This window comes from Arachis ipaensis, chromosome B02 (genome assembly GCF_000816755.2).
Source record: "Arachis ipaensis cultivar K30076 chromosome B02, Araip1.1, whole genome shotgun sequence".
Classification (NCBI taxonomy): Eukaryota; Viridiplantae; Streptophyta; class Magnoliopsida; order Fabales; family Fabaceae; genus Arachis; species Arachis ipaensis.
The window spans coordinates 77,474,644-77,487,564 of record NC_029786.2 but is presented as its reverse complement, the minus strand read 5'-3'; the positions used below and the strand labels follow the sequence as shown (position 1 = coordinate 77,487,564).

Here is a 12,921-nt window from a genome sequence, read left to right as displayed (position 1 = left end):
TTACACAATCAATAATCATTAACGTTTGATTATTTTGACTATTCTTTTTTTTTTTTTTCATGCAGGTTCTTTAATTAGTATCCATAAAAGAACTTATTCTGCTCCCATGTATTAGACCACGAATATAAAATAAAACAAAGATTAATCATCAAAGCAACTTTGACAAGAACACAGAAAAATAAGTAAAACAAATATTTTCTATTTTTAACATTTTGTTAAGAATTTTATTATTTTACTTTTTTTTTCTTTTTTCCTCAACAAAAATCAAACAAATAAAAGAGAATTAAGAAAAAAAGATAAAATTACAAACCAATTAGAATTTAGAGTAAAATTTTTTTTGTCCTTACCATTTTTAAAAATTTTAAAAATATCTAAACGTTAATTTGCTTTAATATTATTTTTAATGTTTTCAATAGTTCAATTTTATCTTTATTCTTAAGTTTTTTTGTATGGTCAACTTTTCTTTTCTTTTATACTATCTATGATTATTTCCGGTCCTAAAATGTCGGGTAATGACATAGATGTTTATTTGGAGCCATTGGTGGATGAGTTGAAGCAACTTTGGGATGGCGTTGAAACTTATGATGCTAATAAGGGGACCACTTTCAAGATGAGTGTGGCGCTAATGTGGACTATTAGCGATTTTCCAGGGTCGGAAAATTTATTTGAGTGGAACACATACAGTGGGTTAGCATGTCTCGCATGTAACGTGGACGCTAAGGTTCAGCAACTAACATTCAGTCAAAAATGGTGTTACATGGGCCATCGCCGCTTCTTGAATCAGGGCCATAAATATAGACTAAACCGGAATAGATTTGATGGACAAGCTGAAAGCAGAGATCCACCAAAGAAGTATTCTGGAACAGATATCTTAAGGCAACAGTCTAACATGCAAATTTCATTTGGGAAGAACTCAACTTTGACAGCCAAAAGAAGATGCATTGGTGAAGATGCAAATCAAGATGACTCGTATTGGAAAAAGAGGAGTGTGTTCTTTGAACTCCCGTACTGGAAGGATCACATGTTGCGTCATAACCTTGACGTGATGCATATAGAGAAAAAAATTTGTGACAATGTGGTCTTTACAATCTTAAACGATAGCGTCAAATCAAAAGACAATTTTAAAGCTCGCAAAGATTTACAAAGCATGGGCATAAGGCCTGAATTGTGGCCGGACGAAGGTGATAAATATCCTTCAGCAATCTTCACAATGTCGAATCCACAGAAGGATGTATTTCTGAAGACTCTACAGAACATGGTCTTTCCAGATGGTTAATTACTCGAGCAATATTGCTCGTTGTGTTGACATCTGACAACGCAAGTTGTATGGGTTGAAAAGTCACGACCCCACATTCTAATGGAACAGTTACTATCGATTTTAGTGAAGAATGTATTGCCGAGTCTGGTGTTAACTGTGATTGCGAATTTGTCTTAATTTTTTGAGAGCTCTGTGGGAAAGCTATAAACCCTATGCAGCTTGGTGGCCTTCAGGATCATGTTGTGCAAACTCTATGTCAGATGGAAATGATTTTTTCTCCATCCTTCTTCACTGTCATGGTTCACCTTACGGTGCATCTCGTTGATGAACTAAAACTTGGTGGCTCGGTGAAAGAACGAAACTCTCGCGCGATCTAGAATTTTCACAATAAATTCGCATTGTAAGTATAGCTTCTAGACCGACAAGAATTCTTTTCTTACAAACGTTTTGGTTGTCACAAGTAACAAACCCAATAAAATTTATAAACCGAAGTATTCAAACCTCGGGTCGTCTTCTCAAGGAATTGCAGGGAAGTATGAATTATTATTGGTTATGAAAAACGGTGTTTTTGGGTTTCAAAAGGTTTGAACAAGGGAAATAAATTGCAGAAATTAATAAATTAATAACTAATAAAACTCTTGGCAAGGTGTGAAAATTTGGAAGTCCTATCCTAGTTATCCTTATCGATGGTGATGAGAATTGAGTTTTAATCCCACTTAGTTAACCTTTACTAGAGCAAAGGAAAGTCAAGTGGACTAATTAGTTTGATCCTTAAGTCCTAGCCAACTCCTAAGGAAATACTAGAGTTATTGGAATTCAATTCAATTAGCAAAAATAACAATTATCAATCACGATGAGTTTGATAACTCAAGAGTCTCCAATCAAACAATTAAAGCCAAGAATATAAAAAAGCTAAAGATAAATCTAAAATACCTCAATTGCATTAATAAAAGAAAATCAATCTAAACATAAAGAGTTCATGAGCCAAATTGGTAACATAAGTCAGATACGAATAAAAGCATTAGAATAAATAAAAATATAAAAGGAATATTAAACCTGAGAAGAAGTTGAAATCCTAAATCCTTTAAGAGGAATCCTAATCCTAAAACCTAAGAGAGAGGAGAGAACCTCTCTCTCTAAACACTACATCTAAATTATGAAAAGTGAATAATGGAAGCATTCTTATGAATAGATTCATTCTCCCACTATATAACCCCTAATCTGTGTTTTCTAGACTTGGATCTGGGCCAAAAAGGGTTTCAGAAATCGCTGGGGGCGTTTTTTGCAGATTCTGCACGTGGCGTCTGTCACGCGTCCGCGTAGGTCACGCGGTCGTGTCATCTGGAGTTCTGCTCTTCCACGCGGTCGCGTCGGTCACGCGTTTGCGTCGCTGCCTTTTCGCGCTAGGCACGCGGCTGCGTCATCCATGCGTTCACGTCGCTGCCTTTTTCTTCAATACTCTATTTTTGTGCTTTCCTTCCATTTTGTATGTTTCCTTTCTGTCCTCTAAGTCATTCCTGTCTTAGGAGATCTGAAAATACTTAACACACAAATCACGGCATCGAATGGTAATAAAGGGTAATTAAAATTAATATTTTTAAAGCATAGGAAACATGTTTTTCACATATATCACATAATAAGGAAGGGAAAGTAAAACCATGCAATTTACATGAATAAGTGGGTGAGGGATTGAATAAATCACTTGAATTGGGCACAAAATACATCCTAAAATATGGGTTTATCACCCGGTATATTATCGGTAGATGTATCCAATAGAAAGGTTACCTTGCTACTAAATGTCTTTAATACATTTATTTTATCTCATTACGTATATACTAAGCGTTATGTCCTATTTATATAAAAGGTACCTAGGACGATTGAAGCAATACGTGCGTAACAGGGCACAAGTAGAAGGCTCAATTGCGGAGGGATATTTATCCGAGGAGATTTTGACATTCTGTTCCAGATATTTGGATAATATTGATACTAGAATCAACCGACCAGTGCGAGTTGATGATCAACCTGTTGATATTACAAACAATACAGGAAAAACTATGTTTTCAGAAATTGGAAAAGCTTCAGGGGCTGTTTCACGTTTTGGACTGACCCCGATGGAAAAAGAGCAGGCACATCGTCATGTGCTAGTCAATTGCGAGGCCGTCGTTCCATTTATTAAGTATATACATGTACTTTTTAAACACAATTATAACCCATTTCAAACACTCAGTCGTTGGACTAATTTCTTGTTGTGTCATAAAGTACATTTAGGGCAGAAACGAAGTGAAAATTATGGCATCAAACAAGGTCGCAATCTAAGTTAGACCGTGTTGTGCATGCAGAATTTTCTTGCTGGTTCAAGCATGAGGTTCGTAGAAATTTAACCTGACCAACTTATTTGTGCCTTAGAATTATAAATTATGGATTCTAATGTTTTATACGAACGAACTCTAATTTATGGTGCCAGGTTCCAATGGACAATACTATACATTTGAAAGAAATGAAGTTGCTGGCATGTGGTCCCATGCTTCAGGCAAGACATTTTGGGACGTACAATGTCAATAGGTACAAGTTTAGAACTATCACAAAGGAAGACGGGCTAAAAACCCAAAATAGTGGAGTTTATGTCTCATCCAATACAAGAAGTTATGCAAGCATGCGTGACAATAGAGTGGCTGTTGGTAGTGTTCCATATTATGGGAAGTTGTGGACATAATCGAATTGAACTACAGCTGCCATTTCACAGTGGTTTTGTTTAGATGTATTTGGGCTGATACAACTATGAGCAGAGGTATCAAGCAAGACCATCTAGGCCTTACCAGTGTTAATTTTACTCGTCTGATTCACACCGGTGATCGAGAAGAGGATGAAACGTACATATTGGTATCAGAAGCTCATCTTGTGTACTATGTACGTGATAAAGTAGATCAAGAATGAAGTGTAGTGGTTCATGTAAAACCATGAGACTTGTATGACATGGGTGGAGAGAATGAAGAAGTTGAAGCTGCTTTTTCTCTACACCCCGGGTTGAACATGTTAGCGGCATGTGACATCAATGATTTACAGTTGACAAGGGATGATGATATAGAAGACCCAATAGAAGATGTTTCTGATAACATCGATGATGTGGCATAGTGAAAATATTGAAAACATGTACATCATTTATAGTGGATCTGTGTGTGTTTAATAAGTTTAACATTGTTTATGATGTACGCAGTTTGTTAGTTACATTACTATTTGTGTTTTCGTATTTGAATTTAGTTTTCATTTCTTGTTGATTTTCATGAATACCATCAGTTTCTCATTTCTTCGAACGATTGTTGCTTGCTAAAGTCAGTTTTCAAGGCTTTGTTGTTGTCATCATTATTGTTGTTGTTCTTAATCTCCAATGTAGAAAATTATGATGTCGAGTAAATTGTGTTGAATTACAATATTGTTATCATTGACCAATATAGTCAACATAAAATGTCGCGTCATCTGGAGTTCTGCTCTTCCACGCGGTCGCGTCGGTCACGCGTTCGCGTCGCTGCCTTTTCGCGCTAGGCACACGGCTGCGTCGTCCATGCGTTCGTGTCGCTGCCTTTTTCTTCAAAACTCCATTTTTGTGCTTTCCTTCCATTTTTGTATGTTTCCTTTCTGTCCTCTAAGCCATTCCTGCCTTAGGAGATCTGAAAATACTTAACACACAAATCACGGCATCAAATGGTAATAAAGGGTAATTAAAATTAATATTTTTAAAGCATAGGAAACATGTTTTCCACATATATCACATAATAAGGAAGGGAAAGTAAAACCATGCAATTTACATGAATAAGTGGGTGAGGGATTGAATAAATCACTTGAATTGGGCACAAAATACATCCTAAAATATGGGTTTATCAACCTCCCCACACTTAAACAATAGCATGTCCTCATGCTAAATCCAAGAGAAAGGGTAAAGTTAGAATGGTGGAATCTCATGCAATGCATTCTATTCTAACACTACAAAAAAAAAAAAGAGTTTAAAATGACATTTATATTATGGCATTTTATGATGTTGCCATAATTAAGTTTTTAAATGGCACTTTTTTTTGGTGATTTCGGCGGTTTTCAACCGCCAGTATTGAAGTCATTATTTAAAAAAAGGTTCAAAACCAAGGAAAACCCTAAGGCTGATCTGGTGAAAGTAAAACCCTAAAAAAGCGAAGCTACTCTAGCGATCTTCGCAGCAGCGCTCTCCAAGGACTGAAACCCGAAACGACGATCTGTGTGATGATCTTCTCCGGCGACTGCTCCAGTGACTGCTCCGGTGACGATTGCGTTCTCCGACGATCTTCTCAGCGGCGTTCTCCGAAACGAAGGTATGACATCTTGCGTTCTCCGACGAACGATCTTCTCCGGTGACATCTCTTCCAGCGATAGCTTCTCCAGCGGCGATCACATTCTGCATTCACCTCCTATGACGATATCCTCCAATGACGATCTTCTCCGGTGATATCTCCTCCAGCGACGGTCTTCTCCGGCGACACATTCTCCAGCGGCGATCTCCTTCGGCGACATCTCCTCTGGTCGCGATCTTTTCCGGCGACTTCCCCTCCAGCGACGATATCCTTCAGCTTCCTCCTTGCCGTCCTGTGTCTTCTCCGCCAAAATCCTCAGTGCCTCCTTTTCGTTCTAGATCGGCATGTCATTTTTCTATTTTTTGTACAAGAAGCATCGTTTGGTGAATTAACCCCTCATGTATTTGCAGTTGCTGATGTTGCTTACAGGTATGTAACATACCTAATTAATCATCACAATTCGATTTATATTCTGTTTAATTCGGTGGTGATTTCATGAATTTGTTATCAATCGGAGCTATGATTAACAAAGGAAAAAGTAATTCAATTCTTGTCAGTGGAGAGAGCGGAGCCGGTAAAACTGAAACTACAAGAATGCTTATGTGTTACCTTGCTTATTTAGGAGGAAGGGTTGCCACCAAAGGAAGAACAGTTGAACAGCAAGTTATTGAAGTACGATGCAAATAAACCACTCGTTTTTTCTTTTTCTTTTTTATATTTTAATTTTGACTCATTTGGGGTTTTTGAATAAACTGGACTAAGTGCAGTCAAATCCAATTTTAGAAGCCTTTGTAAATGCTAAAACTGTGAGGAACAACAATTCGAGTCCGTTTGGTAAATTCGTTGAGATCCAATTTGATAAGAATGGAAGAATCTCAGGAGCAGCCATTAGAACATATCTTCTAGAAAGATCTAGGGTTTGTCAAGTAAATGATCCTGAACGTAATTACCACTACTTCTATCTTCTCTGTGCTGCACTGCAGAAGGTAACTTGCACCGCACTTAATCTACTTATAGTTGCTATGATTTGCTTAATTATGTAAACTCGTTGCAATTTCTTCTGCTAACAGGAAGTTGAGAAATACAAATTAGGACATCTAAAACATTTCATCACCTTAATCAGTCAAAATGTTTTGAACTAGCTAATATAAGCGATGCTCGCAAGTATGTTGCCACTAGAAGAGCACTGGACATCGTTGGAATAAGCTAAAAGGATCAGGTATCTATAATGTATCTCTTTTTGGAAAGAATGAATTTGGCTTCTTGACAGAACAATTGAATCATTATCATTGCATCTTTGCCAGTAAGAAATTTTCAGAGTAGTTGCTGATATTCTTCATCTTGGTAACATTGCGTTTACCAAAGGAAAGGAAGTTGATTCATCTTTTCCAAAAGATGATAAAACCAAATTCCACCTGAAAACCACTGCTGAGCTTCTCATGTAAGATTAAGTTATTAATCCTATGTCAACTTGATTCTCAATTACTTTTAAGATGATTTTAGTTATACTGCATTTTTCACTTGATCAGGTGTGATCTTGCTGGTTTGGAAGATGCATTAGTGAAGTGTGTGATGATCACCAGAGATGGCTTGGCCAAAACAATATATTCTAGACTCTTTGACTGGTAATTAAGAAAAAAAATATAATCAAATTCTAGCTATTCAAAACCTGCTCCACTAATGTGTTTAATTTGTTAATAGGTTGGTAGACAAGATTAACAATTCGATCGGACAAGACGCAACTTCTAAATGTTTGATTGGAGTCCTTGATATCTATTGCTTTGGAAGCTTTAAAACCAACAGGTAATATGTAGTTTTAGAAGTGCATCCACTAGACTTCATTAATGGAAGATATTGAAAGCACCCTATGCTTGTTTTCAATTCTTTGTAACTCATTTTCAGCCTATCATGCTCTGCAGCTTTGAGCAGTTTTGCATTAATTTCACAAATGAGAAGTTGCAGCAACATTTAAGAATCATAAACGCTTCATTAAGCCAAAATTGTCTCAGACAGATTTTACTATTTCTCATTATGCAGGCGAGGTATGACTTATTCTCATATCAGAAGCTTCAGCAAAGTGAGACATTTTTTCTTCTTAATGCTAACTGTCCTTAATATGCAGGTGCAATACTAGTCTGATCAATTTCTAGACAAAAACAAGGATTATGTTGTCCTTGAGTATCAAGATTTGCTGGGTGCTTCCAAATGTTCTTTTGTAGCTGGCCTTTTTCCTCCACTTCCAGAAGAGACATCAAAATCTTCCAAATTTTCTTCAATTGGTTCTCGCTTTAAGCTATCACTCTTGTTCTAGTTTTCATTGTCAAAATTTTGGACACTGTTACCTTTTATTGGATCGATATATGTACAAGATCATGTCAGTTCCATCATAGTTTTGGACACTGAATACCTTTTATCTCCTTCCCTGAATGATGATTTGTACAAATATAAATCCATAGTTTCTTTATGATTTTAGCCTTTCTTCAGAGTTGTGTCTAATTGTTTTCCCTGCAGAGTGTTTTAGAAGCAATCAGAATTAGTTGCGCGGGATACCCTACTCGGCGTGCTTTCTTTGAATTTATGCATCGGTTTACCCTCCTCGCCCCGGAAATCGCAGATCGCAGATTTAGAATTGATGTTTCCAGATACTTTTCTACCAAAGACAATATTGTTGATCTGCTATGTTTTTTCACCTGTGGCAGCCACAATGAGAAGGTAAATCAGTTTAATTTACTTTAACTAGGAGTATCACATGTGCAATTTACTATCATATATTAATTAATTCTAAGGAAAATGACATGAAAAAATTAAATAAATAAAGCATGCATGATGCATGTATGATATAAACTTACAAGAAGTAATTAATGGAGAAGTTAGCGGTATTCAGGAAAATTCCATTAGCTGTCGTTAGCACTCAAAAGTGTATGACGCATACTGTTCGATGCCAATACATACCCTCTGATCTGATCTTAGCTTAAGATTAAAAATCTTCATGCTTAGTTTCCTTTCTCATCATGCCAGCTTGCAACTTAGTCCAACCACATTTATGGAGTCCCAAAATTACGTGTCAAATAATAATAATAATAATAATAATAATAATAATAATAATAATAATAAATTATGGTCATGAATAGAAGTACACGCTGCTATATATAGGAGGTGCAGGTGTTCAGTTATAACAGAAACAAAACAGAACATAACAAAAAGTCTACTTAACAAATCAGGATTGATAACTAAGTAACTAACTTGCTTTGACTATAATTCTCAAAAGTAAAAATGGTTGCCACCTAATAGTTAATGCTAGTAATATATACCCTTTGATAAAACTGTTGAGTGATTATATTGATTTTAAATTTTTAATGAATCTGTTGGTGATAATTTCAAGTTTTAATATTTGCCTATACGGTATTTTGAATGAATTTTGTATTTTTATTTCCTATGTAGGACTGTACATTTAGGGAGCAACACCTATCAAAAGATAATAGAAAGTTAGTTGATTTCGAACATGTCGAAGTACTGGATTTGGAACATGTCGAAGTACTGTTACTAAGGGTCAAGACATCCGGTGAGTTATGCAGCATTTAGTTGGGTATTTCGTGTGCCCGTGTTAGTCAGTTCAATAATTTTTATACTTAGCTTCATAAGATAAATGTTATCAGTGTTTAAAAGTTTAATTCAAATGTTAATAGGTATGATTTCTCCTTGACATTTTCTGAGGCAATTTTTGAAATAGAGAAAGAATTTGACCTTTCTCATTTGGAAACATGTGAAGTCTGTAGTGGTACTAGAGCAAAGATTGGCTCTAAAATGAATATGTTTTCAACTTGTGGTGGGAGGGGGTCAGGTGATGAGGACTGAACAAACACCTTTCGGATTGTGAAGGTAAAGTAATTTAGCGGGTTTTTTTTCCATCATTTACAAGCTAGTGTCACATTGTGAAACAGTCAGAATTGATGTCTCTGAGCAATTTTTCAGATAATCATAGGTTAGCTTTGACATTTTTCCCTCTCAATTATCTTCTAATGCCTATGGTATTGATGCCAGATTTTCTAATAAACTTTGTTTTCTTTCAAATTTTTTAATACATTAATTACTATCCTACAAGCTAGAATTTTCTTTGTGACATTCCTTTGGCATCTCAAATAATGGAAGTGACCAAACTAGTTCAGTGATTACAGATTTGCGATGGTGTTGCTGTGGCATCCCTCCTCAATGCAACTCTTGTTATTCCTAAGTTTCTTTACAGCAACGTTTGGAACGACCCCAGGTAAAAGCAATTGTATGTGGGATGCCATAATTTTTTAAATATTTTTTAAATTGAAATTATATACAGTAAAGTGTGTATTAATTTATGTCGAAAAATTAATTTGCAGTCAAACACAGCATTGAACGTGCAACAAGAGAAAAGGCTAAAGCAAATGGGTGCAACAGTGAGGAATGCAGGGTCATATATAGAGAGACTGAAGCTGAATCAAGAAAGAGAGAAATTGGCAAGAAAGGTTATGGAAAAAATGTCTGTGGAACAATTATCTGATCTATTGTCATTCTACAACTCAATGGGCCAAATTTGCAATGAAGTTTTGGAAATTAAGATTCATGGCCTTGAAATTGTCAATGAAAATGAGTGTGTACCCATGATTTTGTTGATCATGGTTGGTGTAAATGTATTAAGTTAGGTGTGTGCTTTTAAATCTAAATTAGGTGATATACTCTTTATTTTTTTGGTGGGGTTTTGATCTGTAGAGAAAATTAAATGATGAGAACCAATGTATAATACTTGGATAAAATTGGAATAAAAAAAGTAATTAAAATAGAGTTGATTTTCTATATTTTTGTTTATGGATTATGATTTTTTGTTATTGTGAATTTTTAATAAAAAATTATTTGTTCAACGCAGTAAAAATGACGGTAAAAATTATATTTTTAAATGATAAAAAATATAAATTTTATTCAGAAAAAAGGGCGGTTTATAACTGCCATTTTAAACAACATGAAATGCCATTTTAACCCTATAAAAATGGCGGTCAGGGTAAAAATGGCGGTTCAAAAACACCGTTTTAACCAATTAAAATAAAACTATCAGGGTAAAAATGGCGGTTTAAACTGCCGTTTTAACTCTGAAAATAATGGTGGTTTGAACCGCCGTTTTAACCTATAAAAAAACTGCCGTTTTAACCAACCAGAAAGTGCCATTTTATTTGGAAATAATGGCAGTTTGAACCGCCGTTTTAACCTATTAAAAACCGCCATTTTAACCAACCAGAAAGTACCGTTTTATTTGGCAATAATGGTGGTTTGAACCGCTGTTTTAACCAAGGTAATTGTGGCAGTTTTCTGAAAACCGCCGTAATAACCAGAATGGCGCCCAGAATAACGGCGTTTCTTGGAGGCGCCATTCTTGGTAATAATGGCGGTTCTAACCGCCGTAATTTTCAAAAATAACCGCCATTTTAACCCCTTTTTTGTAGTGTAAATGTAACTACCTAAATGAATCATGCAATTCTAATTATTATCCACTTGTATATAAAGATTACATGTAATTAAATTAATTCATATCCTCAAGGAATCATATATGCTTAGCCAAACCCTAGATAATGTTAAAGCACTTTTACAATTGAGATGGGTAAAAGTATTTCACAAACTTGCAAGACAATTAACAATTAAGCAGAGATATATGGTGATGAGCTATTGAACCCTTACTGGATTTTGTGTTTACTCTCTAGTCACTCAGTGTTTATTGGGTTAATCACTCTATTCTTCTTTCTATCCTTGCTTTCTAAAATTTTGTTCTTCATCTAACCAATCAACAGATATGGAATACAGACATACAAAAATCATAAGGTCTTTTTCGAGGTTGTAATGGGGCCAAGGTAAAGGTAAGGGTATATGTATAAGGCTAAGTGAGCTAACAAAGTGAATCCTTGATTAGTCTAAGATCTCACCTAACATGCATACTTTATATAATTTAAAGTTCCTTTACCTATTTACCCAAATTTTCCCACTTTGTATTACAAGCTCATGCATTAAATTTAATTTTGAAATTTTGTCCCATGTGTATTGATTCTTTTTTTTATTTTGCACTTGGAGAATTTTTGTATCCCTTTATTTGAGTACTGAAAATATAAAATTATTATTATTTTTTTAATCTATGCACATGGTAATTTAGTTATTTTGATTTCACATGAGCATGCTTCCCAAATTTCTGAAATAACTTATTCATTTTAAATCCCTACTTTGTTTCTATCATCCCATGTTCCCATAAAATTTTCCACACTTAAATTATACACAATATCTATCTTAAGCTAACCAAGAATTCAACTTGGAATTTTTATTTTGTTTTTCTGCTTAAGGCTAGTAATGTTGTTATAGAACAAGAGGGGATTAAAAAGCTCAAGGGGGCTAACAAGGGTGATGTAAAAGGTAGGCTAAATTGGGATAAGTGAGGAAAAATTCAAATGATGGCCTCAATCATCTCTTGGTATGTATCTATATTCTATATTGGATATATAGATTAAAACAAAGAAAAGAACATTAGAATGAAAAAGAAGGGCAAAACACACAGGAATGAAATTTATGGTTTGAATGTAACCATACAATTAAGCTCAAAACTCACAGGCTGTGTGTTCTCTAGCTCAGAAATCATATATCAGTTATGTATGTCATGCAAGTAGAAATCAAGAGTTTCCATTCAACTCAATGTAAATCTTAGGGTGGCCCTTAAAATCTTAGTGTTCCTCCTTGAAGAAATGTTGTTAACTAACTAACATGTAATGCTGTATATACAAGGTGTGTGGATTATTTTAATTTACTAAAGTTTCTAGTTTACTCCTTTTATTTTCAATTAAACCAAACTATTATATGCTAAAAGGGTAAACTATACTAATTAATCCACATATTCTATAACTAATAAGTTTAGAATTGTAAACTAAACTAAATATCTAAGATATAAACTAAAGTGCAAAATGCGGAAATAAAGTAAAAATACAGCAAAAGAACAATGTGCAAGTGCTGGAAAAATAAAAATAAAAATACATAAAAATAAACAAAATAGGATAAAAAGAGTCTGAAAAGTGGTTCACCAAAAAGATTTGCCAGAGATGGCGACCTCCCCACACTTAAAATATAGCATCGTCCTCGATGCTCACTCAAGCTGGGGGTGAAGAAGTGTCATCACCGGAAGGATGTGCTGCTGGTGTCTCTATGGTAGGCTGAATATCTGCAGGTTGGATAAGTGTAGGAGGATCAGTCTGCTGCAGTGGAGGCTCTGACTATAGAGGAATCTCCGGGTCTGTGGCCTGGATCTGGTGTGGCTCCTCGTGCTGTGGCACAGCCTGCTCTGGTCCTGCCTGC

The 12,921-nt window shown here is 35.3% G+C and overlaps 1 pseudogene; it reads left to right on the top strand.

The window, feature by feature from the left end:
• Nucleotides 5,714–10,398, top strand: LOC107625480 (annotated as a pseudogene).